We start from the raw sequence: 27,909 nt of genomic DNA on the forward strand, positions 1-27,909 counted from the left end.
TCAGCCTATTAAATAATAATTTTAATTGTACAATGTTACTTTGTAAATGTTACTTTAATTGTAAAACATATTTTTGATGAAAAAAAAAGTCCGCTGAGTTTGTTTTGCATTCACTTTGGAATGGGTGGTAGTTTTTTTTGACTTTCAATAACTTTAATAAAAATATTTGAATTTGAATTTGAATTTTTGAAGGAGCTGTCGAAATTACCAATGCCTTGAAGTTTGACAACTCTCGCCATCTACGTCGAAGCGTTGCTACGCGACATTAAGATACATAAAAATCGATGCATTGTGTTTGTTACCTGTGGCCTCCAAAGCGGTTGGACCTAATGCAGATGAAAGTTTTAGGCTCGATCGGATATATAATTAAACGTACACTGGTGTACTTTAGAAGTAAAACTTCTTTATATTCGTTGTGATTTGAAACTCCATGAAACGAAAAAGCGAGACGACAGAGGCGCCGTTGCCAGCAACAATTTATAATACTTTTTATTTTGGCTGCCACACCAAAATAATATTTCAACAATATGGATATCCTATCCGAGATTCTCGAGGATGCAGGTAACGAATTTGGGATGATTTTTGTAATCCAAGATGGCCGCCGCCCATAATTATGAATTCAACAATATTGATATGATCATCATTAAGAGATCATAAAACTTTAATAATAGGCACCTAACTACTCTCGTAAACGAAGTGATGGGCAGAAGGTAGCGATATATAATTTTTATCTTGAAATTTTTTCATGAGAAAAAGTGGCGAGACACGCAATTGTACTCACGATTCTTGAAAATCAAGCAATTGCACTCATCACTGAGACATTCACTAGCTGTAGCATCCTTTAAACTTAAACATAATAATGTTTGCGGCAGAAAAAGGCTCCGTGATAGCCGGCATACTGTGTAACTTATGACATGGGTCATCCTGCCACTACAAGCAGCGCCCGTTCACTAGTTAATGCATGGAGCAGCCATCACCTCCCTCGACCATATCATAACAATAGTTTTTAAAAATTAATTAGAAATATAGTATTATGGTTTATATTTATGTTTTCCTCGATCACAACTTATTGGAAATAAAACAGATTCAACCGCTTTTGTATCAAATCTTGAATGTTTTGAATGGTTCAAGCCCATCGCGTGCAGGGTTGCATGAGCTACTTCTGCTGGCATCATACACCTCGGCGTTATGAGTGTGAGCTAAAACAATTATATCATATTAAGACCTGAAGATATATTGAATAATACAACTGTAAATACTACATGAAGGCATTAAAGGCAGTCATCTTCTCTAAATTTATTCTTATAGAATTCTCTTCGATGTCTCTCAAGTACTATCGAGTATCGCTTCGGAAACAAAAGGTGGTCTCGGAGAGAAGAAGCGGCGCAAGGACCTCTCCCAACATTATTTTTTGCGCTCTTTTAAATAAAATATACAATTAAACTGTACTGTCATTTTTTTGCTAAAAAATAATCATAATCACTAGATTATGATTGTTGGACTAACAAGGCTGACCGATTACTTAGATATTTAGCTGTGGAGTAGAAGTATTTACGATAGAGTCATTTTTTAATATTTTTTTTAAATTAAAACATTTTTTTTTATAGTTAATACCTGAACAGTGTTTGGGGCTTTATTATAAATGTGTATACATTAACCCTTAAAGCTATTACGTATGTTATGAAGCCTTTTAGAATTAGTAACGAGCTAACCCTTATTTTTAGAGTTATAATAATAAAATCACCATTAAGAGCAAAATGTGTGGATGTTTACCTTACCTACACGTACCTACCTTTTCAAATAGTGAAATTTCAGATGGATGCCTTCTGGTTTCCTTCACAATGTACATGAAAATTTACGATATCCGATAAAATCGAACGAATTTTTATGGCCAATTTTTAATACCACATCGTGATGCTTTCATAAGTGAATCGCTGAAAGATGTTTATTTTACACGTTGCATCAGATTTAAAACATCGCTCTCACCCTTCTTCCGTAAGCCATTGTGAAGTATTCAAGGCAACAACTTTCCAAAGCATCTGAGTAACTAAAGAAAAGATACGTAAAGTTTATTATTCTTGATACCTCCATCGGGTCTCGTTCGATAAACCTGAGACATGACCGCTCTTGGATATGGTCTAAGCCTTTTCTCACAACGCTTATAAGACGTCTTGGACCTGCAGTGAACAAAATATACAATAAGCAATTTCTGCTTCGAAAGTAGGTACCATCAGAGCGCTTTTGCACTACGTCCGATCAGTGTCCGATCTGTACCCGTGAAAATACGGTCCGGAGTAGTAGAACTTTTTCTATGGTAGTTTACACACTAGAACCGGCTTCCGTCATGCTATTTCTTTCTGTTAATCGATTACCTCCGTTCCGGAGAAGATTATTGACGGACTGAAGTGGCCATACTATTATTTGTATGAACGCTCGCGCACTGCATTCGAACCGAATCCAAGATTCCGAGCTGCGTGCACAGAGGCAGTGAGGTGGTGATTGTAAAAAGCTCATTTTAAACCCACTAAGAGAGGATGCACTAGCATATAGCATTGCCCGAAGTTTACGCCGATTGAAAGGACTCCTGATCAACGACGTGAATGCCTGCTGTTGCTCCGCGTAAAATGCCGTATGCCAAAAAGTTGCCCCTGAATTGTTTGAACTTGGATCAGAGACCGGAATAGTGCGTAAGTAATATCCGAATTCAATCACTTTATAGTTCGTCTGTAAGTCCGTTAAGTACGTTATTTTATTCTTAGGAATGACTTCAAATTATAATCCCATTTAAGGATTAAATCAAACAAATCGAAAGACCGTCCCATTACATTACTACCCACAAGAAGTCTGGCCACATGTTCAGTAAAATATAAATCCTGGTTTATCTTTTTATGATGCAATGTAATCTTAATAAAACTTAATATATTATTACGTCTTTATTCATTGAAGTTCATAAAATAATTATTAGAAATTACTACGGCCGAATCTTCACGCCGTTTCTTTGGAAAAATTCCTGTCCTTTATATGGACGATAAGCACCAAGCTTCAGATCTTTTGTGATGATACACGAAAAAGTCCTAGCGGCAAGCTTCATTTCTTGCGATACATTTTTTATTTCCTTAGAGAAAATAATCAAATTATTAATTTCTTAATACAATCAATTACTGGCCTACCTACAAGATTAGGGCATACTCCCACCTTAAAGGCCAACATAACATCTCTTGACCCCTGGTGTTACGGATGTCCATATTATACAGTTGCCTCATCAGTCCCTATCACGTGGAGCTCTTGCCAGTTTGGCCCTTCTTATATAAAAAAGTATATCTGCGTATTCTGACTTTAACAGCATTTACAGTCTTTTTAGTTCTAACTAACAGCACGCGGCCCTTTCGATATTTCATGGGGGACAGAGGGTGTGCTGTTATATCTATCGACAGCATACGGATTGCGACAAGCTAGCTTTTAAAATATCTTGAAAATGCTCAGTTCCAATTTAAATTCAAGTATTTTTGTTCAAAAAAAGATTTAAAATCACTTATTGAATGGCAAAAACTACCACCCTTTCTAAATAGTATACCCCAGACCTGACAAGAAGGACGCAAGAAACTCAGCGGATTTTATTCAAATAAAATTTTGTTAGTATATTATATCATGCAATAAAATTTATTATTAAATAGCTTGAGGGCTGTCGCTCCATTCCCAATCTGTGGTATCATAGCATAGCGTAGGTTAAGACAGTAATTTATTTTATGCAATAGTAACCTTTATCACATAAACATTTTTAACATTTATTTTTAATATCTTTTGTATTCAACAAAATGTCATTTTGTATTGAATATTTTCTGGTATGAAGTTGTAATATCATAAGCATCCCCTAAAAAAAGACTCACTAACTCGACCTAACCGAGTAATAGGCATAACCAATTTATGTTTGTTCCTGTTAATATTATGATTATCACTATTTCTAGTTAATTTGTTAAAATGTTTATATTATAAAAAAATCTCCTAATGATTCTTTAGGACCTAGGTTAGAAATAACGCAAATGTCTCCATACCTATGTTGTCGTTTAATATTAATCTCGAAAAAAATGTGTACATTGACGGGAAATGATTGAAATTTCTAACATAATAAACACATTCCAAATTTGAATTTACAAAATATAATATGAGCATGAAGTTTTGTAAAAAACCTTATATTGTGTAAGTACTTTTAATAATATTTATGGCGAATACTCCAATATTCTTGATATTAAAAGTATTTTTATTGTTGTTATTATTTAATCTAGTAGCGACCCGGCCCGACCACGTATAGGTGTAACTTAGAAGAAAAAGGGTGTTTTGTAGCTGAGTTTTCGTTACATATTAATAAGATTTGTTTGGCTACAATAGCTCCATATATAAGCCCACAACGTTAAATATCTGTATTTATCCAAAGTGTCTAAAGTATTTATTACAATTATATACTGTAAATTAAAAAAATATAATTTATATTTGATTACGATGAATACTAGTTAATAGCAGCGCAAGAAAGACATTTTTATAACAAAGTTTTACTGAAAAAAGCCAATTAAATGAAAGACGATTAAGAAGAACTACAATTCTCAGATCACTAGGATCTTTAACATATATTTTACAATTTTATTTTTTCTTCTTAAAAACTTCAGTCTTATTGTGTGATGTATAAAACTATTGTATAAAATTATCTTACTTATTATGAAAACTTTTTAGGGGGAGTTAGCATATATACAATACAGGCAGACATTGAAAAGTTTATTTGGTTTACACTATGTGAGAAATACACAGAACCCTCAGTAAAACATTCTATTCGCGTGAAATATATCTTATAAATAAAATAATTACTTACTTAATGAAAAATAATTAAAGGTAAATGGTATAATTCCGTCACTCCAGGGACTCGGCCAATTATTTGGTAAATGAACATTGTACCCTAAAATGTTTAAAAAATATAAATCCTTTTAAGGTACCATTGTTAAATATAATTAAATATTTTTATTAAGTTAATTTATTGTAATTACCATTGCTGTTACCACACAAAGTTAAAACTATGAGAAAGAAAATAATAAAACTTTTAGATATATACCGCTCAATGAACATCGAACAACGATAAGAGAAATACATGGGTATTCAGTTAATGAGAAAAGTTATTAAGGCAATGTGTTTTCAAATCCGGTTGTAAATCTCATTTTACGATAATTACAAACATACGTTATACCACAATATGGTGTTGATAAGTTGAACCATAGAATTTTATAGTTTTTGGTAAAGTTTTCTGGTAGAAAAAATTGTTGTTTTGCTTTCATATTATATTATTAGTACTGCAGTAGTCGCGCCCGTTTTTTACTTGAGTTCACGCGTAGTACTACTATGGTAGGCCATTTTAAAATGGAGATAACTTGTTTATTCCTTTTTTTATGAAAATTAGGGACGAAACGAGCAGGATGTTCAGCTGGTGGAAATTGATACGTTCACCATTACAATGCAGTGACGCTCAGAATTCTTGAAACACCCAAAAATTCTGAGCGGCACTACAATTACGCCCGCCACCATGAGACATAAGATATTAAGACTCATTTGCCCAGTAATTTCACTAGCTGCATCGCCCTTCAGACCGAAACATAATAATGTTTTACACATTATTGCTTCACGGCAGAAATAGACGCCATTGTGATACCCAAAAACTAGCCTGCATCCTGTGCAAAGGATCCTCTCACTGGTAAAATTTCCTTCTTATCTTCTTATTATTCTTCATTAAAAACACACTTATAAAGTAAATTATAAATAAATTATTGCATATTATCTGAATATTGTTTTTTTTTTAAAGAATAATAACACCGTTTGAAAATACTCAATCTGATCACGTAGGTTCTGAGGAACCTTAATATTAAGATGTTAAGCCAATTATAATATAAAAGGTGCGCTAAAAGTTTTACCAACACTAATGATACTCTTTAATGAAACTTACAATTCTTTTCTGTCTGTTAAAACACTGCGTAGTTTTTGCTTGGAAGGAAGGAAGTTAATAAATCCACTTGTAACTTGAGTAAAAGCCAGGCTCCTGTAATTTAAGAAAAAAACGATTATAACTGTTTGGGAAAAAAATTAATGAATGCAATTATTTTTAAATAATTCGTCATAATTACCACTTTTACGCGATACTTGTAGTATAGTTTACCAGTGGGAGGCTCCTTTGCACAGGATGCCGGCTTTATGGGTACCACACCGGCGCCTATTTCTGCCGTGAAACAGTAATGTGTAAGCATTACTGTGTTTCGGTCTGAAGGGCGCCGTAGCTAGTGAAATTACTGCGCAAATGAGACTTGACATCTTATGTCTCAGGGTGATGAGCGCAGTTCTAGTGTCGCTCAGAAGTTTCGGGTAAAAAATACTCATATACTATACATATGCTTATATTGTTATGATTATTTGACATTCTAATTAGTACCAACATTCAGTAATGATTATATTAATACAATTATTTGTAACCTGGTAATATTATATTATTTTATTATATTTACTTTATTTTTAGTAATTGTAATATTAAATAAACACATGCAATATCTTAGTGATGTCACTTAATTATGAAGTTCGTACTTTCATATTATTAAGTTGGTAGTGTGGTAACTGTTACGAATTGCTCTCAGCCATTAGGCACTTCTTGCTAGTGCAGTAGAAAGTGGTGGACGTGCGTTCTACTGGTCACCCGACTGCCCTAGTGTTATATATCATTTAGTATTACTATGTAAATACATATAGATATATTCAAGTGGATCGTAGAAGTGTTTTATTATAATATTATGTTTGGACTTCATTTTTTTAAATCAATTATCAAAGAAGAAATAGAAAGAAAAGAAAAAATAAGCAATTGTGTGGTTTTATGAAACCAGGTTGCGAGTGAAACTTTTTGTCACAAAAAACCCTGTTAATATCAGCAAAATAACCGAAAAAAAAACAAATTTATATAATATTACATTACAATTTACTTATTCATAAAATAAATATATAATTTAATGAAAGCCTTTGTCAGGTGTGGGCTTATTGTACTTGAAATTGCATTCGCAAATTTTGAAATTGTTGTGGTTATTTAGTACCAACACAAATTCACCAGAGCCTTCCTTTAAACAGGAAGCCGACTAGATTATGGGTACTACAACTGCGCCTATTTCTGCCGTGAAGCAGTAGTGTGTAAACAGAAAAGTGTTTCGGTTTGAAGGGCGCCGTAGCTAGTGAAATTACTGGGCAAATGAAAATTACGTTACTCGAACGCGAGAGGTTCGAGTCCCGCATCGTTCATAAAATTTTGATTTCAGTTTATGCCATTAAATTATGAAATTGTAGATACTAAGTCATAACGATTGTGATTACGGTACCCACTATAGTAGACCAGAATTGATAATTTTTGACACAAAAAAAAATTACAGTAGGATGAAACCCATTGGTAAAGGACGAGAATATAACAAAAATTAAGGGAAAAATAAATTACGGGCGATCTGAGGTCGGGAAGTGGAAAAGGGGGGGTGTTTTAGGGTATATATATTTTTTTACACCATCAGAAAGTAGATATTTCAACAAACAAAAAGCCCCCAAACTTATTGAAAAAAGCTGATATTTTGACATCAGAATTTTCGAATGAAAATTAGGGTGCTTTTGTGATGTTAAGTTAAAATAAGGCGAAAAATTAATATTTTAAATCAAATAAATTACAGTGTGTTTGGGACATAATAAGGTAAGTTTTCAGCAAATTTCGTAGAAAAAAATTTTTTTTTGAAAAAGATAAATAAAAAACCAAAAACTTGGTTTTTTGAGTTTTTCACCTAAATTTTGAGGTTATGTGAAAAAAGTGTAATTACAAAAGTTGTAGATCTCTTTATTACCTACAACTTTGCCTATCAACTTTTTGCCATAGGACTTGTAGTTTTGCCGGCAATCGAGATAAACCATTTTTTACCCTCAAACACCCCCCGCCCGTATTTTATTTTTCCCTTAATTTTTGTTATATTCTCGTCCTTTTCCAATGGGTTTCATCCTACTACTATTTTGTTTCACTTTTTATCATTTTCAAAGGCTTCGGCACTGGTCTATAGTTAGATAGGTGCTGGCAATAATCTTGTAATTTCTTTGACAGCTTATAGAACCATACCATACCATAGAAAGCGTTACCGTCTGAAATCTTGCTTGTTCCTTTAACAAAAGAAAGATTTTAATCGTAATAGTACAACTACGAAATGAAACTACAATACAATGACATTATTTAGTAGAAATTAGCAGATCCGTTAATAATACTTATATAGTTTAAGCGTTATAAATATTACTTATAACATCATTTCAATATACCAACGTATGTACTGGGGGAATTATCGATTGTTTTGTAAGAACAAGTTATTTAGTGTTTGATATGTTATAATATTAATAATTGTTATATAATTGGTGCCAAGAAAAGAAACATGATTAATGAGGCAAGTTCTGTGATCCAATCGTCAGAAATGCATCGCTTCAATTAGAATTGACTTTTCTTGCCCAAAAAATAACTCCTATAATAATATTAAAATATTATAAATACTTGTGTCAGTATATTTTTATAAATGATAAACCTAAGTTGGAATATTATAATAAAGTACATAAATATGATAATCTAGTACATCATTAGTAATGTGCTCCATTTGAATTTACATTTATTCGAGACATGTGGTGATATACAAGTTAAGTCATATATTGTTTAAATTTTCTTTTTTATAACTTACTAACCATATTGCTATACATATATAGTGGAGATCCATAGGAGAAACAAAGTTACCGAGCCCGAATGATTGTGACACTGAAGTGGCAGTGGGCAGGGCACATAGTTCGACGGACAGATGGCCGTTGGGGCAGTAAAGTCCTCGATTGGCGACCACGTACCGGAAGACGTAGTGTTAGTAGGCCCCCCACAAGATGGACCGACGATCTGGTCAAGATCGCCGGAATACGTTGCATGAGGGCAGCGCAAGACCGATCGTCGTGGATATCTTTTGGGGAGGCCTTTGTCCAGCAGTGGACGTCTTCCGGCTGATGATGATGATGATAGCTATTAATTTATGATAATAACACCTTTACTAAAAAGCTAAAGTTCATAAAATCAAATAAGTTTATGACCACAAAAAACTCTTCGTAGAGTTCTTACCGTAGAAGCCTCGCATTAAAAAGCATTAAGAGAATCCATTCATTAAGCGAGGCGAAGTGATATAGTCTCTACTTTATTAGAAAAATTCACTGCGATTCCGGAACACTGCACGTTATTTTACGTCTTTTGAAATTAAACAAATCAAACTACCAAAAGTGCCTCTACCGCAGTGAATCTTCTGTTCTTCATTCAAGAAAGTGAAATATTATTGCACTAAAGCTCGTATAATTACTGGTCAAATGGGACTTAACATCTTATGTCTCATGGTAATGAGCGCAGTTATTTAAGTGCCACAAATTTTTGGTTTTTTCAAGAATACTGAGCGGCACTGCATTGTAATGGGCAGGGCGTATCAATTACCGTCATATGAACGTCCTGCTCGTCTCGTCCCTTATTTTCATAAAAAAAGCGTATAGTAGAATCAAACATTTGTAAATAAGTGTTCCGGCTAATCCTTGGAATGATTGGACCATTTTCCAAGATTTTTACTCGAAAATAACTCATAAATGTGTGTGTAGTAGTAGTAAACAAAATTCATCTGCTATGATCAGTTTGGTGAATATTTAATAATGACATATAATATTCATAACTTGGGCATAATGACATTGTTATTAATTACCCTAGCACTAGTGACCTAGCGTGTCCATATTATATGAATAGACCACAAATTAAAGCTTAAGCACTGCTGCGAACTTTAATTTAAAGTTAATAAGGTTTAGTTAGTTTGTAATGCTCCTTGGCTATTTATTGGCTATTACGTAATTGTAATCTAGTCCCAAGTAGTCTGACCTTTTAGATAATCTGCAGTTGGGTAGTACGACTTAGAGCAGATTCTTTTTTCAAAATATTTGAAGATAACAATTAAACCTCGGATGACACTAATTTATTACAATGATAACATTTACGAGAATTATTGTTATTTAATATTTTTTGGAGCCTACTACATCTACTAATGAGCAGTTATCTAACAAAATAATTAACTATTTTGATATTATTCACCGCTCACTTTTACTTTCCATCGTGGCGCAATAAATCACGGAGTGCCAAGGTCGCTTCCCTCCTCCCAGCGGCGACCAAGCGACCTGTAATACACGTGACATTGAAACCGCTGTATGAACCGGTGGCTTCACAATTTATTATTTTTTTAAGAACTTGTCTTAGCGGTACGTCACTCATCTCAATTGTGAAGTATTTCGGGCGAAATATCAGCGCTGCTGAACAAGTGCAGAACAATAAAATGCTGAGTCAACCTTTTCACTAGAACAATTATAATTATTAAATTATGATTTACTACTGCAATATACCTCAGTATTGCACAGTGGGTTATGGAATGTAAAATATTTATAATATAAGGACCGAAAATATTCACAAACAAGCCTTCTGCTTCTAAGGGAATTCAGGGAAACAGATAATCATCGATTTTAAAACCGACCAATTATGACATTGGTTAAACATGGAGCATTTTATTTCTGCTCACCGTCACCTTTCAAACAGTAGTTATTAACCCGAGGGTTTGATCAAGTCTTATTATATCACCAAATAAGAAATTAAGCCCTTAAAATGATATGATGTTTATTCATATAACATTTTGATTTTGTACAATATTATAATAATATACGATATAAAATTGAAAGAGACCGTACTACAATGATTTTCATTCGAGAAGTTCTCTCTATTTAACTTGCTCATGTTTATTATTATATTTAATTAATAATCTGCCCAGAACCAATAAAATTACGATTGAATGACAGTCAGATTAACAATGACAGAAATATTTTAAATACATTATGTGCCTCTACTGCAGTGAATCTTCTGTTTTTATTCAAGTAAGTGAAATATTATTGCACTATATCTGTATATAGATGAATATTATATTATTCTTAGTCTGGTCATAAATACTGTTTCAATTAAAAATAAACAAAATATTTCATTTGAATTTCAAATCTATCATTTTTATATGATACATCATTGAGTTTCCTCATTTTGGCGCTAATACATTGACCTACAATAATTTGCGATATTAAAATAGAGTGGGGTGATATAGAGAACCGAATCGCTGTGATTGCATAACACAAAGTATGTATGTAGTCAAATACAATTTTTAAAACTCTCCATACGCTTGGTATTAATAATATATTTGTGTACCGGGCTATTAATAGATACAATGAGGTCTCCTCTGTTCGTGAAAGAAAAAGATCTGGCCGTCCACGTAGTGCTCGTACGACAAAGGTGGTCAAAGCAGTAAGTGAAAGAATTCGAAGAAATCCTGTCCGAAACCAAAGGATTTTATCTCGGGAGATGAAGATAGCACCTAGAACCATGTCGCGTATTTTAAAAGATGACTTAGGACTTGCAGCCTATAAGAGGTGCTGGTCATTTCTTAACTGATAATTTAAAAAAAAAATAACAAAAAAACATCTTACTTCAAAAACAATAGCTATAATATGCACTAAAAAGTATGAAAATAAATGTGAATTTCCCGCCGCGACACCGCTCTCGCATCTCGCCTTCTGACGTCGCGGGTGCGACTCAAGCACATCTCACCTATAACTATGCATACATAGTTATAGGTGAGTAGTGTAGTAAGCTGAGGTAGTGTTATAACTACATATAGTTATAACACTACCTCGGCTGACACCGACTCCAAAAATAAAAATAATATTTACTAGAGTTAGACTAATTTATTAGGTTATGTTTTAATACGCAAATATTATCATACGTTTTAGTGCATATTATATCTATTGTTTTTGAAGTCGATTGTTTTTTGTTAGAATTTTTTATTTTTAGATTTTCAGTGAATCTGAACTACACTTACTAATAATTTGTTTAAATTTATGTAGTTAGATATTCTGCCACAGATCGGGTTAAGGAGTTCCATTGATCATCATATTTGATTACGACAATTATTTGACCATTATGACGTCACTGTAGGTGACCCAAATAATCAGATAGCATGAAAAAGATTTGACCTAGTATCTCTAATAGTTCCTTGGAATTGAAGAGATCCTTTACTCTGTCATGCAACCCAAAATTAGAACCTAAGTAAACTCTCATCAATCTACTTTTGAAGTATATCATTTACAATAAAAAAAGAATTATGGAAATTAGTTCGCGCGATATTGAGTTTTTTGTAAATTTGTCGCGCACACACCTATAGCAAATTATAGACTTTTATGGTTTTCTCATGGCTGCCATTGTCAGATGGCACCAGATTTCGAATAAAAAAAGGATTATAAGAATCACCCAGTACAAAATTTTGAGGTAACAAACATAAAAAAAACAAACCGACGAATTGAGAACCTCCTCCATTTTTGAAGTCGGTTGAAAAAGAATAGTGTGGTAAAATAGAAACAACTACTGAAGTGGTAGTCACATGTTATTTTTATATTCCATTGTAACTTAATAAGCTTTTACTAATTGTTATGTAGCTCAATCTGTATTTTCGTATACTACGTTATATTGTAATCCCTTTGTAGTACTTGAGAGCAATTACGGCTATTATGTAAGAATTCAGTTTCTTGGATGTAAGTGGCTGGGACTTTACTTTAAATTTATACACTTTTACAATAAAATCCCAGCCACTGTTCAGGCATAATCTATAAATAAATTTAAATGTTTTATAAAAAAATGGCTCTGTCGTAAATCCTATTACTCCACAGCTGAATATCTAAGTGATCGGACAGCCTGGGACTAAATTTTGATTATTTTATAGCGAAATAAATGACTGTACAATATTGTATATTTGTATTGAAAAGAGCGCAAAAAAAGAATGCTGGTAGAGTTACTTGACTCTCAGAGCGTCATTTGTTTCCGAAGCGGTAGTATTGTCTAATATATTAGAAATGACATCAAAAAGAATTCTAAAGGAATCTTTTTTGAGAAAATAAATGCCTTTTGTAACGTTTAGTTGTCTTTTATTTTTTTCTTTACGTTTTGTTTTGATTGTTGTCTGTTTACTAAAAAAGTTTACTAAAAAATTTCAAAAATTTTTATAGCTAACTAATGCAACTTCATATTTGGCGCCACAACGTTGGTACCTAATTTATACATCTAAATAGATTGTAACAGCTGTGAACACATCGAAAAAAGCATTAGATACAATGCAATGAGAAGGAGATCTGAAGAGGAGCGGCAATAAAAGTAAAGCTGATGGTCCAGAGTTATCTATGGTGGAGAACTTTGTACCATAGGACCCCCTCGAGATAAAAGGAAATAAGTCACTTATAAGTATTTATTTTAAATAGATTTGATAATGATATAAACCCTAGCATGAATTTTGAGCAATTAGCAAATAGTTATAGATACTTCAGAACTTTCAAGTGAATGAACTGATATTGACGATTCTTTTTTAATTTGAAAGCTGATGCTTCACTTGTGGTCCCATTTCTTTGGGTTCCCTTTTTGAAGTGGATTGTGTGATTGTTAATTTTTTTATTAATAATGTTATCTTTTAATGTCTCTTGAATCGATTTATTTTCATTCTTCTCGAGGATAATAATTTCAAAAGTCAAATAAAAAAATCATATGAAATCCACAAATATATTTTCATACATATTTTTAAATCGAAAAGTTTGCTTAATTACGGTTTAATTATCACACATAAATCAGACGGTAGACGTTCACTGCTGAACAAAGGCATCCCCCAAGTCTTTAGTGAGTAAAATGTAAATATATTTCTATAGAAAAACTGCTCCAAAAAAAAGTGGTAGTCTAATTAAAATAGTAATGGTTTAAGGTAACGATGTATTAATTACAACGCTTCCCGGAAATTAGCGCTCATTAAAGACTACCGACTGCTGACGAGATCTTGTTAAAGATGCATTCGAATCATAATAAAACAACTTCGTTAATTTTAAGAAGATTGTGATAGTAAATTACTTGTTACGTAAAAGTGTTAGATGTGAGTTTGAGGATTGTAAACTTTGCAATATTTCACCGTCGTACCGCGTATACAAGCAGTTTTGGGTTAATTACGCATAAGCTTCAAGTACTTTAAAGCTGCCTTTACGATGCAGGAATATTTATAAATCACTTGTTTAAACATGAGTGTCATTAGCTTGCTTATTAATGTTGTTTAAATAGTTTTTCTTTCTTCTAATATCTTCCCTTTCTTGGCTTACGTCCGTGCAGAATGGGATGTCGCTATGCCAACTTAATGGCTGGCAGGCAGTATTGAGATAAAACCTTTAGTTGCGAATGGAACGGACAACTACTTGTATCTTATATTACAGATAATATAATAAAAATAAAATTCACACAATAAAAATAAATGACATCATAGTTGTTTCAATAAAAAACTACAACCAAGCAAGAAGCATGAGGCTAATTTATTTTTAAATGCGGTGAGATGAGGAGGGTGCGCCACACCAGTGACGTCAGAAACTTTTTTCTTTTTCTTTCGAAGGTCAACGCCTATTAGTCCAGCTACTCCGCTCGTATGTCGAAAGACTGTCGCTGTGGACTTCATACATATGATAAGGGTAAGTTTTGTGTTAATATTATTTGTTTAAATCGATACAAATACGTGTTTTTCTTGAAAGATATCGAGTTGCCGAGATTTGTGTGAGAATATTATCCCTATTACAAATGCGTCTCACATCTTCACTTGGAAATTATTCGAGTCTCGTCAGTAATGTAGTTTCATACTGTATACTTAGTGATCTTTAATATTGATTTTATAGACAACATTATAAGAAATATATGAATTTATTATTAGAAGGTCCTAAAATTTTCAATTCTTAAACAAAGGCCACAATTATCTCCCCAGCTTCCTTTTTTGCACTCTTTAAATTAAAGATACAATTTATAGAATTCTGATACCCGCAACTTCGTCCGCGTAGATAAAGGGTTTTCTTTTAAATAATAAACAAGTTTGAAATTGAAGATTATCTCATGTCCTATTCCAGTTCCGGTGCCCGTTTTCGCTGCCATTCCCAACATATTAAATAAATCTTATTTCAAGGAAGATTTATACGGCAAACGAAATCTACTATTGGTATAGTTATAGCTCATCGACGTGAATTTCAGTTATTCACAAATCCCGCGAGAACCATGAATTTTTCCGGGATAAAATGTAGAATATGTCCTTTCCCAAGATCTAGTACATCGCTGTACCAAATTTCATCAAAATCGGTTCAGTAGCTCTGGGGTGAAGGCGTGACAAACAAACTTTCATTCACATTAATTATAATATTAGTAGGGATTGTAATGTGTCATTGCTATTGGTATTACAATCATAATCTAGTCCCAGGCCATCCGATCACCTACGATACGAAATACGATACTTTTTGTTTTATAATAAAATTATACCAATTTCAACAAATATAAGCTAATAATTGTTATAAATTACTTTTAACACTGGCTAATTGAACTCCCGTATTCAAATCCAAATTCAAATATTTTTTAATTCAAAATAGGACTTGAAATCACTTATTGAACGTCAAAAACTACCACCCATTCCAAAAAGTATGCCTCAGACCTGAGAAGAACGGGTACAAGAAACTCAACGGACTGAAAAAGAAGATTTTTCATAAAATATCGTTTCAATGTAATATCGTACAATAAAATTTATTATTTAATAGCTTGAGCGCGGTCACTCCGTTCCCAATCTGTGATATCATTATGAAAGTCATTTCAGCCGACTTAACCCGAACAATCACGACATCTTAACCTCACAAGCAGCATGCCAAAAGAAGTTACCACAAAGATATTATTCTCAATAAATATTTGCAATGAGGATATCACAACACACTTATGACTCTAGTGTAGTAATTTCCACCTTCACACAACACGCCACAAAAAACGACATCAACCCCACCATCTTGATGTGTGCCGTTCCTCCTTCTTCCACGTACAACTTAACTATACTAAGGGCCGGCAACGCTCCTGAGATTCCTCCGGTGTTGCAAGAGAATTTGGGCGGAGGTGATAACTTAACATCAGGTTTTTTTAATGAAAATAAAGGTCGAGACGAACAGGACGGTCAGCCTAATACGCCTTAATAGTAATTGATACGCCCTGCCCATTACAATACAATGCTGCTCAGGATTTTTAAAACCCCCAAAAATTCTGAGCAGCACTACAACTGTGCTCATCACCTTAAGCCATAAGATGTTAAGTCTCATTTGCCCAGTAATTTCACTAGCTACGGCTTCCTTCAGATCGAAACACAGTAATGCTTACACATTACAAGGAGGAGCCTCCAACTGGTAAATCGATCATTTGTCCTCCTCTTTCATAAAAAAATGTAAAAACATATACGCGTGTAGCTACGTTAAATATGCTTTCGACAAAAAGATTTTTTTTATAAACTGAGTATGGTGACAATATTGGATGAAATATTTATTATACGAGACAAACCTTTCCATTCAGTAAACAGCTGTCTATTGGAATAACTTTTCGGTATGTGATTTATAGCGGGAGTGTTAGTTAGTGAACTATTACACGATATTTATGTTCGGAAGTCGAAGCTATTTTTTATATTCAAATATTTTATCCAGAATTTACCATAATATATGATTGCGGTATAAAGAATTGTAATGAACTTCTTCCCGCTAAAACGCTGATATAGAAAATTGAAGACTTTTTTTATGAAAATAAGGGACGAGACAAGCAGGACGTTCAGCTGATGGTAATTAATTCGCCCTGCCCATTCTAATGTAGTGCTGCTGAGGATTCTTGAAAAATTCAAAAATTCTGAGCGGCAATTCAGTTACGCTCATAAAGACATAGGATGTAAGGTCTCATTTGCCCAAAAATTTCACTAACTACGGTGCCCTTCAGACGGAAACACAATAATATTTACACATTACTGCTTCACGGCAGAAATATGCGCTGTTGTTGTACCTATAATATAGTCGGCAAAGGAGCTTCCCACATCGTCAAAAAATTTTGTTATCTAATTTTATGTGGGTAATTTAACCTAGAAGTGAGGGTTATCGCTTTTAAACTTACCAAATTGTGTGTTAATAGAGCAAGTGTTAGTCTTAAACTTTGGACGAACGTGCCTCTTGAACATGAAAAATGCATTTGACTCCAACGTTCGAAAGGATGGGAAATCTTAGATTTACCGAGAGCTTTTAGGATTTTGTGTTTAGTTTATTACATTTCACATAATATAATCTGTCTCATTTTATTGTGATTTACCTGTCTCCAAACAAATTACTTATAGTATAACTGAGACGAAAATATTGAAGTGATTTGTTCATGTAGAGGTGATGATGATGAAGTAAATTGACTGTGAAAACGTTACAGGAAGTATTGGATAAGATCAACCTTGGTTGGCATTCCCCGATCAGATCAGAAATGTATTGACAAGGAGGGCCAGGTCAAGAAAACTAAGAATAAGAGAGTTCGTATGATAAGGTTGATATGAAGGATGTATGTCTTATCTGGCTACAAGTATGAGAGAGCCGTGATTGTGTGTATGTATGTATTGAAATTATCAGTGGGTAGCAGATACGAGTAAAAGTGTTTGATTAATATTAAATTTATCAATAAGTAGCACGTACAAATAATAGTATTTTATTAATGTTAAAGGTTTTTTTATAAGAGGTGTATTAAATTAATTTTTTATAATTAAGTTGTTTTACACTTTTCAGTTTTTGAAGTCGGTTTTTTGCAATGTGTTTTTTTATTAATTATAAAAGTAAACTGCCTAAAATATGTACACTTATACTCGTAATATTAATATCATCCTGATATCTGTACAAATATATCCAAGAGGAGTTCTAACCCGCAAACCATTGCTCTAAAGATAGCCGCTTAAACTACTTAGCAACATGCTCGCCAAATAAGCAATAAACATTGTTCATTTTTTTATATACATCGATTCAGTAGTATTAAAGCTTAAATAATCTTAAGTATTCAGGAGGTTTGCGTAAAACTCAGGTCGCAACGCAAACACTATAACAGAAAGTTATGTTACGTTTCCCGACAGATGTTATAAATTCTGACATTTTATGACAAAAGTTGGCTGAGACGCATATCTTTGTTCCATTAATGATTGAATGATTTTTCGTTCAAGATCGCAAAAGATACACAAACAAATTATCTGTTACAACAATTACAAGTTCATAATAATTACTGTAAAGATTTTTTTTGTGAAAGAGGAGGACATACAAGCGTACGAATCACACCAACTTATCTTGTGAATACAAAAGTAATTCACAAGATAAGTTAATCATTCGTAGAGTCAAATAACACCTCTAAGCTCGGCTTCCATAAATTCTATATTTGGAACAAAACTATTCAATTTATTAGAAAATATTTTAATACAGTTTGCTATTTCCTCACAAAACCACTTTAGAATTACAATTTTACCTTAATTTATGCACGATGAAGGATTCAAACCCGCGCCTCTCGGGATACGCGCCAAGGTGTCAAGGGGTAAATTCAAAGATTTAATTAAAAGATCCTGTTTCAAATCTTTTGATGTTGACATCATTATCTATACGTTACCTATTACTACTAGGAACTAGCCACTGACAGAATTAATTGTCAGGAAATAAGCTAATTTTTAATACAGGAAGTATCTACATTAGGTATTAGAATGAGTTCACTATGAATAGTTACTGTATGATTTAAAGAATAAAACAAAATACAGCGATGAATGAAAATTTGATACAGGCAATTATCGATATAGGTAATATATTATTGTACCTGATCCAAATCAGGATGGATTATTTGTATTATATGTAACATGATACTTATACTTATCTTTAGTAGAAATATTAGAATTGAAATTTTTATATGAAATACATTCTGAATTCATTCGTAAACCGATTTGACTCTTTCTAATTTTATTCTCGTTTCTTCTTTCTCTGCTCTTACTTTTAAATGAAATTGGACGTAATTCCAGAATAACATTCCAATCCACAGTCCTGTTGAAATTGAGTTAAGAACACAAAACTGGTCACGTGATTCGTATTAACGGACAGACAAAAAATGGCAGCCCTACCGTCACTCTTTAAATGACATCATGACCTAAAGAGCAATAAACATTAATTTTATTTTACCATAATAATAAACAATAATTCTTTAATACACATACATGTGGGTTGGTACTAATAGCCCACCCAACCCACATGTATGGAATACACTTACATTTATTAAACTTTAAACACAAATTACTTAAAATGTGATGAATGTGGCTTGGAACGTTTTTCAGGAACTACGTCCAATTGTCGTAGTTACTATTAGCGCATACTTATTGCCCTATTTATAATGTATTATGACCCAGATGGGGCGAGTAAATACACAAAATAAATAAATTATATTTAACGTCCATATTGCGAGTCAAATATACTGAATAGTAAGGTATGGGTCAGGTAATACGACTAATTAAACACATAAACGGCAATGTTAACACATCAATCATTGAAGTGTTAATGTTATCTTCGAACAGATTTACGTCTGTTGATTACAACCATGATGGTATAATGTGTGAATAGCTCTAATCAGTTCATTGTGCTCCCTGATAATTACCTTTGTTGCACTCCAAATTAATATCATTATTCATTTCATTGACGGATTTCGGTTTTGATTATCGCTGAATTAATTTGTTTGTAAGGATGTAACTCAAATAAAAATTCAAATTTCGAAAATCTGTATTAAAAACTTTTTATAGCAATTTACAATTAAGCCTTTTATGTCGGTCTGAAACTTATTCCTATAACCCTAACCTACGTGATAGGGGATTAAACTTTATTTTGCTTATACCTAATACATAAGGGGAAACTGGGAAACCTGGCTATTTCCTGTCATTTAACGTAACTTAAAAACTAATGCCTAACCGAAACTTATGTAAATAAAAAAATTTATCATTTTATATGCGTTCACCGGTATACACACTTATGTAATATATAAACATAAGAGGGGTGGAGTAGGGAGGATCGCAGATAAGGAATGGAGGGAGAGGTAATGGAAGTAGGGGAAATGTAACTATTTTTCGGTGAAATAAAAGATTTGAAAGTTTTAGAGTGTGTTATTTGGTCTACGCCTCCAACCACTTATACTTCAGTATCATAATATATACCTACTCTTAGTAATATATACAATTTTATCAAACTACCTTCTTTTCATTTGTATAGCAGTTTTTTGGAGAATGAATACTTCTAGCATATAAATTTAACATCACTTATTTTATGCATTAAATTACGGGTTTTCGTTTCATAGAGCGATAATCGTTCCGTTGAAATTATTTGGAGATACATAAACATCACCTTTAGTCAAATAGATTAGCTTGAGCTAAATAAGTACCCCGGTAGCACATAGAAGGAATCCAATCCTTCTCGAAAATTTACCTTATTACTGCGTGTATATCTTTATATGCTTCCAAAAATAATTGGAAGTTTGGATAAAGGAAGATATTTATATTAAAGTAACCAACATTATGTACGATCGCGACACATAATTTTCCTCTTCAAAGCACTTATACCACGGATGCAATGTTGATTTGAAAAAATTTTAAGTTATTATAGTGCTAGTTGGAAATGTTTATATTTATTAAATACAGGTAGTCTCCCTTATAACGCGGTTGAGTAGTTCCTCGGATATTGCCTTATAACTTTTTAACGAGCTCGTAGTTAGTAATAATAATAATAATTAATCACAATTCATAACGAGAATTTCCAATTGTTTGCCCATTTTTTTCTATTTTATTAAGGCTTTTAATACTTACACAAATTTTATAAAATAATTTAATTTTGTAATAACACAATTGACACACATGCTAAAGTTTGCGAAGCTGATACTTACAACTGTATAAATCATTATAAATTTCACAGTACCGAAATATGTATGTGGGAAATCCCCGCCTTATATGTTGCACTTCCCGTGTTATAGGAAAATTCAAGTCATATGCAATCGCTTTATATGGGGGTTTACTTTTATGCACAAATGTTTTAAAAATCGGTCTCTATCAAGGCCTGGGCACACATCACTATATCATACTTTAAAAGATAATCACTACACTACTACATACAGTAAAAGAAATATTTGTTTGCATGTTCAATGAATCACTATTTAATTGTTAATTACCAATCGCTGTAGATTATTTTGACTCACTTCAAAATAAATAACTAACATAAGTTTTAGTCAAATTACTAATACTCTAGGTAGCTCTGATTTTCACAGTAACATTAATTTGTCTTGTTGTGTATAGTACTAATTATAAATTATATTATTCATAGCTGTACATTTCTTAAACATAGGTACTAGAAATGAAAACAATGCTAATTTATTAAAATGTATACAGTTTAAATGCCAAATAAAATAATATTTTTTTAATAACATATAAACACATACAATATAATATATGGACTGCAGGAGATGGGGTCTCTCATCCTCGAGTATCATGGTCAATTGTTAAAAAAGGTTACATCAAAAAAAAGGAAAAAAAAAATAAACTGTTGGTTTCAGCTATTTTTCATTTCATCTCCCTTCTGTCAAAATGATAAACCTACTGAAGAAATTCGAATGATTTTAAACTCTCAATATAAAAAAGAAAAAACTGGAGCCACTAAATAAATTGTGACGTTTATGGACCTTATGCAGATTTATTAGGAGAAGTACAAAGTAGGCTTAGGCGTGTTCAGTTCGGAAATTGTTATGTCAATAATTGAAGATCTTTGCACGGGTCTCCCCGTTACATAAACTTAACTAGACCTGTTACATAAATTAAACCAACCTTGTTACATTAAAACTGGTGTTGCAAGAGTACGGGTCACCTGTTGTTAAGTGATCACCGCCGCCCACAATCTCTTGCAACACCAGAGGAATCACAGGAGCGTTGCCGGCCTTTAAGGAAGGTGTACGCGCTTTTTTTGAAGGTACCCATGTCGTATCGTCCCTGAAACACCGCACAAGTCGATGTAATATCGTCTGCCACTGAGATTATTTTCACCATTTATCCTTTCATCAATTGTAGTGCATTTTAAAGTTTCATTCGTATATTAACTTGAATAAGTGAATCCTCACATCACTGATACTACGAGATGATCGGTTTCTGCGTTACCACTATGGGACCTGTAGACACACGCATAAATGCGGACGCAGTCCTCTAAATCTACGCGGAGCCAGAGACTGGACAGGTCCCTTCCCTCAAAATTGCCGAGACGGCGACAGCAGATATCCTCCCTAACGTAGACACATACCCCGGCATGAGGCAAAAAATTGTGCTCAATTTTGTACCCGGGGTACGTTAAATATGACGTATCGCTAGGTCGAGATATCTGCGTCTCAGTAAGGAAACACACGGCCGGCTGCGCCGTCTCAAGGTGGTGGTGGACGGCGTTTAAATTGGTGTGAATTCCCCTGATATTGCAAAAGTCCATGTTGAGTGTGGAGCGGGGTGCCGTGGTGATACTGCCTTGATTGTCCTTGGTTATGCGCGGTTCTGTGCCCTCCCCAGAATACGAAGGGCAGCCCGAGCTAGAGTGCCCGGGGAGGGATTCTCCAACTCTGGTAGAGCCGGTTCCCTACTGGGGTAAAATCTTTTTTAGTACCGCTGTCATATTCGGGTGGAGGGTGGGGGGGGAATGGCCACCGTTCCTCGACACTAACCTATGTGAAACATAGCGGCACTAGGCCGCTACTTCACGCCGGTATTCTGTGCGAGTGTGGTAATTAACCCGGACGAGTCTGGCCCGATTGTGCTGACGTCAAAAGACGGCAGTGTGACTCTCCCACTTCTAAAAAGCCCTTAGTCCCCTCTTATGACACCCATGGGCCTGGGACTCCCCTATTTTTTTACGCCCCGGGAAAAGTACAGGGCAAAAAAATTACCCAATTTACGTATTTCTTTTTTAGTTTGATGCGGAATAGTTGGCCCCATAAACATTACACACAGTTATGCTCAGCAGTTTTCATTTTATGAACATTTGATTTGAACATTCATGCTTACGTGGATGATGCACTTTTTTCTGTACGGCTAAATCTTTTGATTATTTTGTATCTACTTTTTAGTTTTTGAAGTCGGTTCTTTAAACGTAGTTTTTTTTTAACTTCTTATTATTAGCATTTAATTAGAGGATAGAAGTAAACAATAAAGTATTCAGATTATAGAGAGAGGAAATTGGAGAGGGAGAATAATTACTATACATAACGCATTTTCTCGAAGTCACGCAAATTTATAAAAAATCTACGTATTCATATACATATTACTTCCATATTCTTACATTCGCAGTTAAAGATAATAAGAAATTTCTTTCAAAATTTTCACAGAACTGTTTATAAGGTTCATTGCAACCTGCTTAAATTAATAATAAATTGTTCCTGATTTTAAAGCGACAGTAATCTATATCATAAACTTGTGTTTGTAGAACTTTCGTATGTATCAGATTTAAAATCCGTGTGTACTGAATTCATGAGGAATCGACTTTTCACGATATCATAATATCATTCATCTTATTTACTTTGAGACTTTCTATTGAACTTCAAAATTCATTTTCGTGCATTATAAACTTAGTTCAACGTGAAAACTTACGTAATTTCAATATTCTTATATCGTCAAACAGCTTGTCTAAACTGCTCATAGAAAAATAATTATATGTTTTATTTAAACAAGATTGGATAAGTGGTACCCAATTACTCGCATTTATACAGACAATTGTGCGTGAGATGTTGACTGTCTCCTCCTCCTGTCCTGTACTCCTGTCGAACCTGGCCAAAAGCGAAGAACCAACCTAGAGTCCTCACTGGATTCTTAGAATGTAGTGGAGGTTGCCAAACCATTCTCGGTGTGCATGAATTCCATGCTCTGCAAAGAGGATTATCGGTAACAAGTATTGATAGCATGCGAGAGCTTCTTCAGTGGTCATTGCCCAATTATTGTGGCTACGATTATATTAAGGGATATTTTTATTTCTTGAAATAAACCACAACATGCGGTCTTAAATTAAAAAGTTTAAAAAGACTTCGTAACAAAAATAGCTTATATTATACTAGCTGACCCGGCAAATGTTGTTTTGCCAAATAAATTGTATTGATCTTTTGCTTGCTAGTTGATAAGAGATGGCGCTAGTTATATTCATTAGCAACAATCACACTTCTTTGATATTTTGTATAACTCACACTATAGTTTTATAAATTATAGCCTATTTGTTACTCTGGTATGTAAGCTATATTATTGTAAAGTTTCATCAAAATCTATTCAGTAGATTTTGCGTTAAAGAAGTTCAAACATACATCCAGACATACAAACTTTCACATTTATAATTATATTAGTAGGATTATATAGTTAATTTGTGAATGAATTGTTAATTTTTAAATATTATTATATTAGTTGTCATTTTAATGTAGGTACGATAGCGCAATAAATGAATATAGTATTTACCACATAAATGCTTGTACTTTTATAGTGATCAATAAAGCAATTCGTACGAAATTACTCTCGAACCATTCCAAAATATTCGAAAATGCCCAAACGTTAATGTTGAAGTTCACTTCTCTTCACTCTCGGAGTGCAACCCGTTACTTTGTCAGATTTCTAATTATAACCGAACCTAAATTATTAATCTTATATAATTGAAAGCGATTTAATTAACCACCAATCAAATTTGATCTGCATCAAATATTCAATTAAAATGAGTAGTATAGTTTGCTGATATCTACGTTAAAACTGCTCCTGCGGGAACTTAAGCCATGTCTTGACTTACAAGAGAATTAGCGAAACTATGCTATCTCTTCAGCGCACTTGAGGATTTGTTGAGATTTCGGTAAGTTCTAATGAATTAACTATAGCATATTTCAAACGTAACTATTTAATAGAATTCAATGCAATTGAATTCCGCAAGAACTACAGCTGACATTTACTGTGTACAAACACTTTCCAGAGATATTAGAAAAAGCTAAAAAATGAAAATTATTGTCACTATTTAAATCAAATAATTTTATTCAAAATAGGATATGATATTGACATAAATATGATTTATTGAAAGTCAAAATCTATCACCAATCGAAAAAGTATGCCTCAGAAAAAGTAAGCCTATAAGCCCTAAGCCTCAGTGAAGAAGAACGGACGCAAGAAACTCAGAATTTGAATTTCGCAGCACATTTGGTTTGTATCGCTCAACAAAAGACTTACAGTTGTGTCTGTTCCTGGTGTTAATATTATGATTATCGCACTTTCTATCTAATTTATTATCTAAATAAATTATTATATCATGATTCAAATACATGTTACAAATCCAGATATCAGTGATGTGAGGATTCACTTATTCAAGTTAATATACGAATGAAACTTTAAAATGCACTACAATTGATGAAAGGATAAATGGTGAAAATAATCTCAGTGGCAGACGATATTACATCGACATGACGACGTAAGCTATGTTGCTATATTAATAAAATGTCAAAACGCTCCACAACTAAAAGATGGAATTAATATTTTGTAAATCGTTGGCACAGTGTCTTAAGTTTTGTATTTTACTAAAATATCGACACCTTTCCTGTAAAAAACGATTCCGTAGGGCTTTATATACCTCCAGACTAATATTACAACCTCAATACTGTCCATTTATTTCTTATTTACTAAGGATTTTTGATAAAAAGAATATCGTAAATAAAGAAAAACTAAGAACCTGCGCACAAATGTTTTATTTATATTCACAATAGTGTGTGAAACAAATGTTTTTGCATTTATATATTTCTGACATGTTAAATCTTACCTAAATAAATATAAAAAATATTATTTTTCAACAATTAATGAAATATAAAAAGAAAAACTTCAATAAATAAGGATAAACGATTGCAGCTACAATATTTACATACTTTTATGTAACTTGCAGTATTTATTTTAATAAGTACTTTCGCTTAACCTACTGAGTTGAATGTTAATCCATTCAAATGAAAAAGCTGAAATGAAAAATGAAAAAGCTATTGTGATGTCTTAAAACAACAAAATAAATAAATTGGAAGGAAAAAATAGCTCATTCAAAAAACATAACTTGTTCATGACATCACCCGAATTCTTCCCTTCTATTGTAATGAAGTCAACAGCAGTTGGTTGAAGTGACAAGTTCAAATGAACAACAAGTTAGAACAGAGCCGTAGGATCTCATTTCAAATGAAGTTACTACTTATGTATTCATCCCCGTACACTAACAGGGTAACTTTTCTTATACAAGTTTGTCTTACCTTATGTTTTAGTATTGTGACACGAGTATATATTTGTTTTATAAGCCATTGCATAAAATTATGTTAATATGTTACGAAGTTTGAATTCAAATAAGGGTTACATTTATATATACAGGATATCCCAAAGTTATGGGACATGAAGGGAAAGTACCTTAAATATCGAAGATAGGCTATTTTCCTGAAAGAAGACTTTATGTTATTTTTAAAAGTTAGTAATTCTGCATTTAAAGATGTTCTAAAAATTACTTGCCTCGTCTGGGAATCGAACCGACTTAAATGTAAAAAAAAACACCCCTATTCTTATGATGCCAATCTAAAGAATGGCCAAAAACCAATAACTCTTCTTAAGTAACATAGTATTTTAAAAGAAAGTAGTCAATTAAGTGGGTTTTTTTTTTTGTAAATAAATTAATTAAATGCTCCAAATGTGATCTCTCTTGTCTTACGCAAATCGCCAATCTTTTAATGAGTCCGCTGCCTGTTGATTTTCTTATCATTTTATGGAGAATACTCGATATGATATGGCACAATTCTGTTTGTAACTCGCCCACGTTCTCGTACCGCTTTTTGTATAGCATATCTTTCACATATCCCCAAAAGAAGACATCTAATGGTGTTAGGTCCGGGGATCTGGCCGGCCATCTAATCGGTCCATTCGTACCAATCCAAGTAAGAAAACATTCAGTTTATGTTGTTCCTTTCTTTTAAAATACTATGTTACTTAAGAAGAAGTATTAGTTTTTGGCCATTCTTTCGATTGGCATCATAAGAGTAGGGGTGTTTTTTTTTTACATTTAAGTCGGTTCGATTCCCAGACGAGGCAAGTTATTTTTAGAACATCTTTGAATGCAGAATTACCAATTTTTAAAAATAGCATAGTCTTCTTTCAGTAAAATAGCCTATCTTCGATATTTAAGGTACTTTCCCTTCATGTCCCATAACTTTGGGACATCCTGTATATGTAAATTTATTGCCATTTTTATGAACACATACTAAATTTTTGTATATTGGTTAGAAAAAGTCATAATTATAAAATCTTTAAATTTAGATCTAAGCGACTCTCTTGCCATAAATTGCCCAAACAGCTCTCTACAGCAAAAATAGATTCAATATTAACATTATTTAGCATTATCCCATAATAATATACCATATGATATAATGCTGCGAAAGTAACTAAAATAAACTAATCTTGCAGTTTCAATGTCTGTTAAGGAACGAATCTTTTTTACTGTGTATGCAGCAGCACTAAGTCTACTCGACAAGTTTTCTATATGATGTCCCATTGGAGTTTGGCATCTAACGCTATTCCGAGAAAAACAGCGGTATCAACTATGTCTAATTTCTCGTTTTTAAAGCTATATATGTTCTGACACTTGTTTAAAATTAGGTAAAGTAAATTTAAAGCACATCGTTTTATTACGATTAAGTAATAAGTTTTTAGCTTCAAACCATTAATGTACAAATCGATATTTATTCTTTGCGATGTAAAGGAGATCATTTATGTGAATAAAGAATAGAAAAGGTCTTAAATTCGAGCCCTGTGGAACCCCTATTTTAACAATGGATCCACCTTTAGTAGTTTACAATTTGAATAAGAA

At 33.1% G+C, this 27,909-nt stretch overlaps 2 long non-coding RNA genes across 3 annotated transcripts in view; both read right to left on the bottom strand.

Moving 5' to 3' along the window:
• The window catches only part of LOC126975483 (uncharacterized), a 325,432-nt gene that overhangs the window by 161,385 nt on the left and 136,138 nt on the right, over positions 1-27,909 (bottom strand). The gene's annotated exons all lie outside the window — the stretch shown is intronic.
• On the bottom strand, positions 1,131-5,139 carry LOC126975484 (uncharacterized). The gene is made up of 4 exons (XR_007731729.1): positions 5,034-5,139; positions 4,862-4,945; positions 1,987-2,177; positions 1,131-1,199 (listed from the first exon to the last, which is right to left on the bottom strand). It is a non-coding gene; the product is annotated as an uncharacterized LOC126975484 (long non-coding RNA).

Source organism: Leptidea sinapis, chromosome 36 (genome assembly GCF_905404315.1).
Source record: "Leptidea sinapis chromosome 36, ilLepSina1.1, whole genome shotgun sequence".
NCBI lineage: Eukaryota > Metazoa > Arthropoda > Insecta > Lepidoptera > Pieridae > Leptidea > Leptidea sinapis.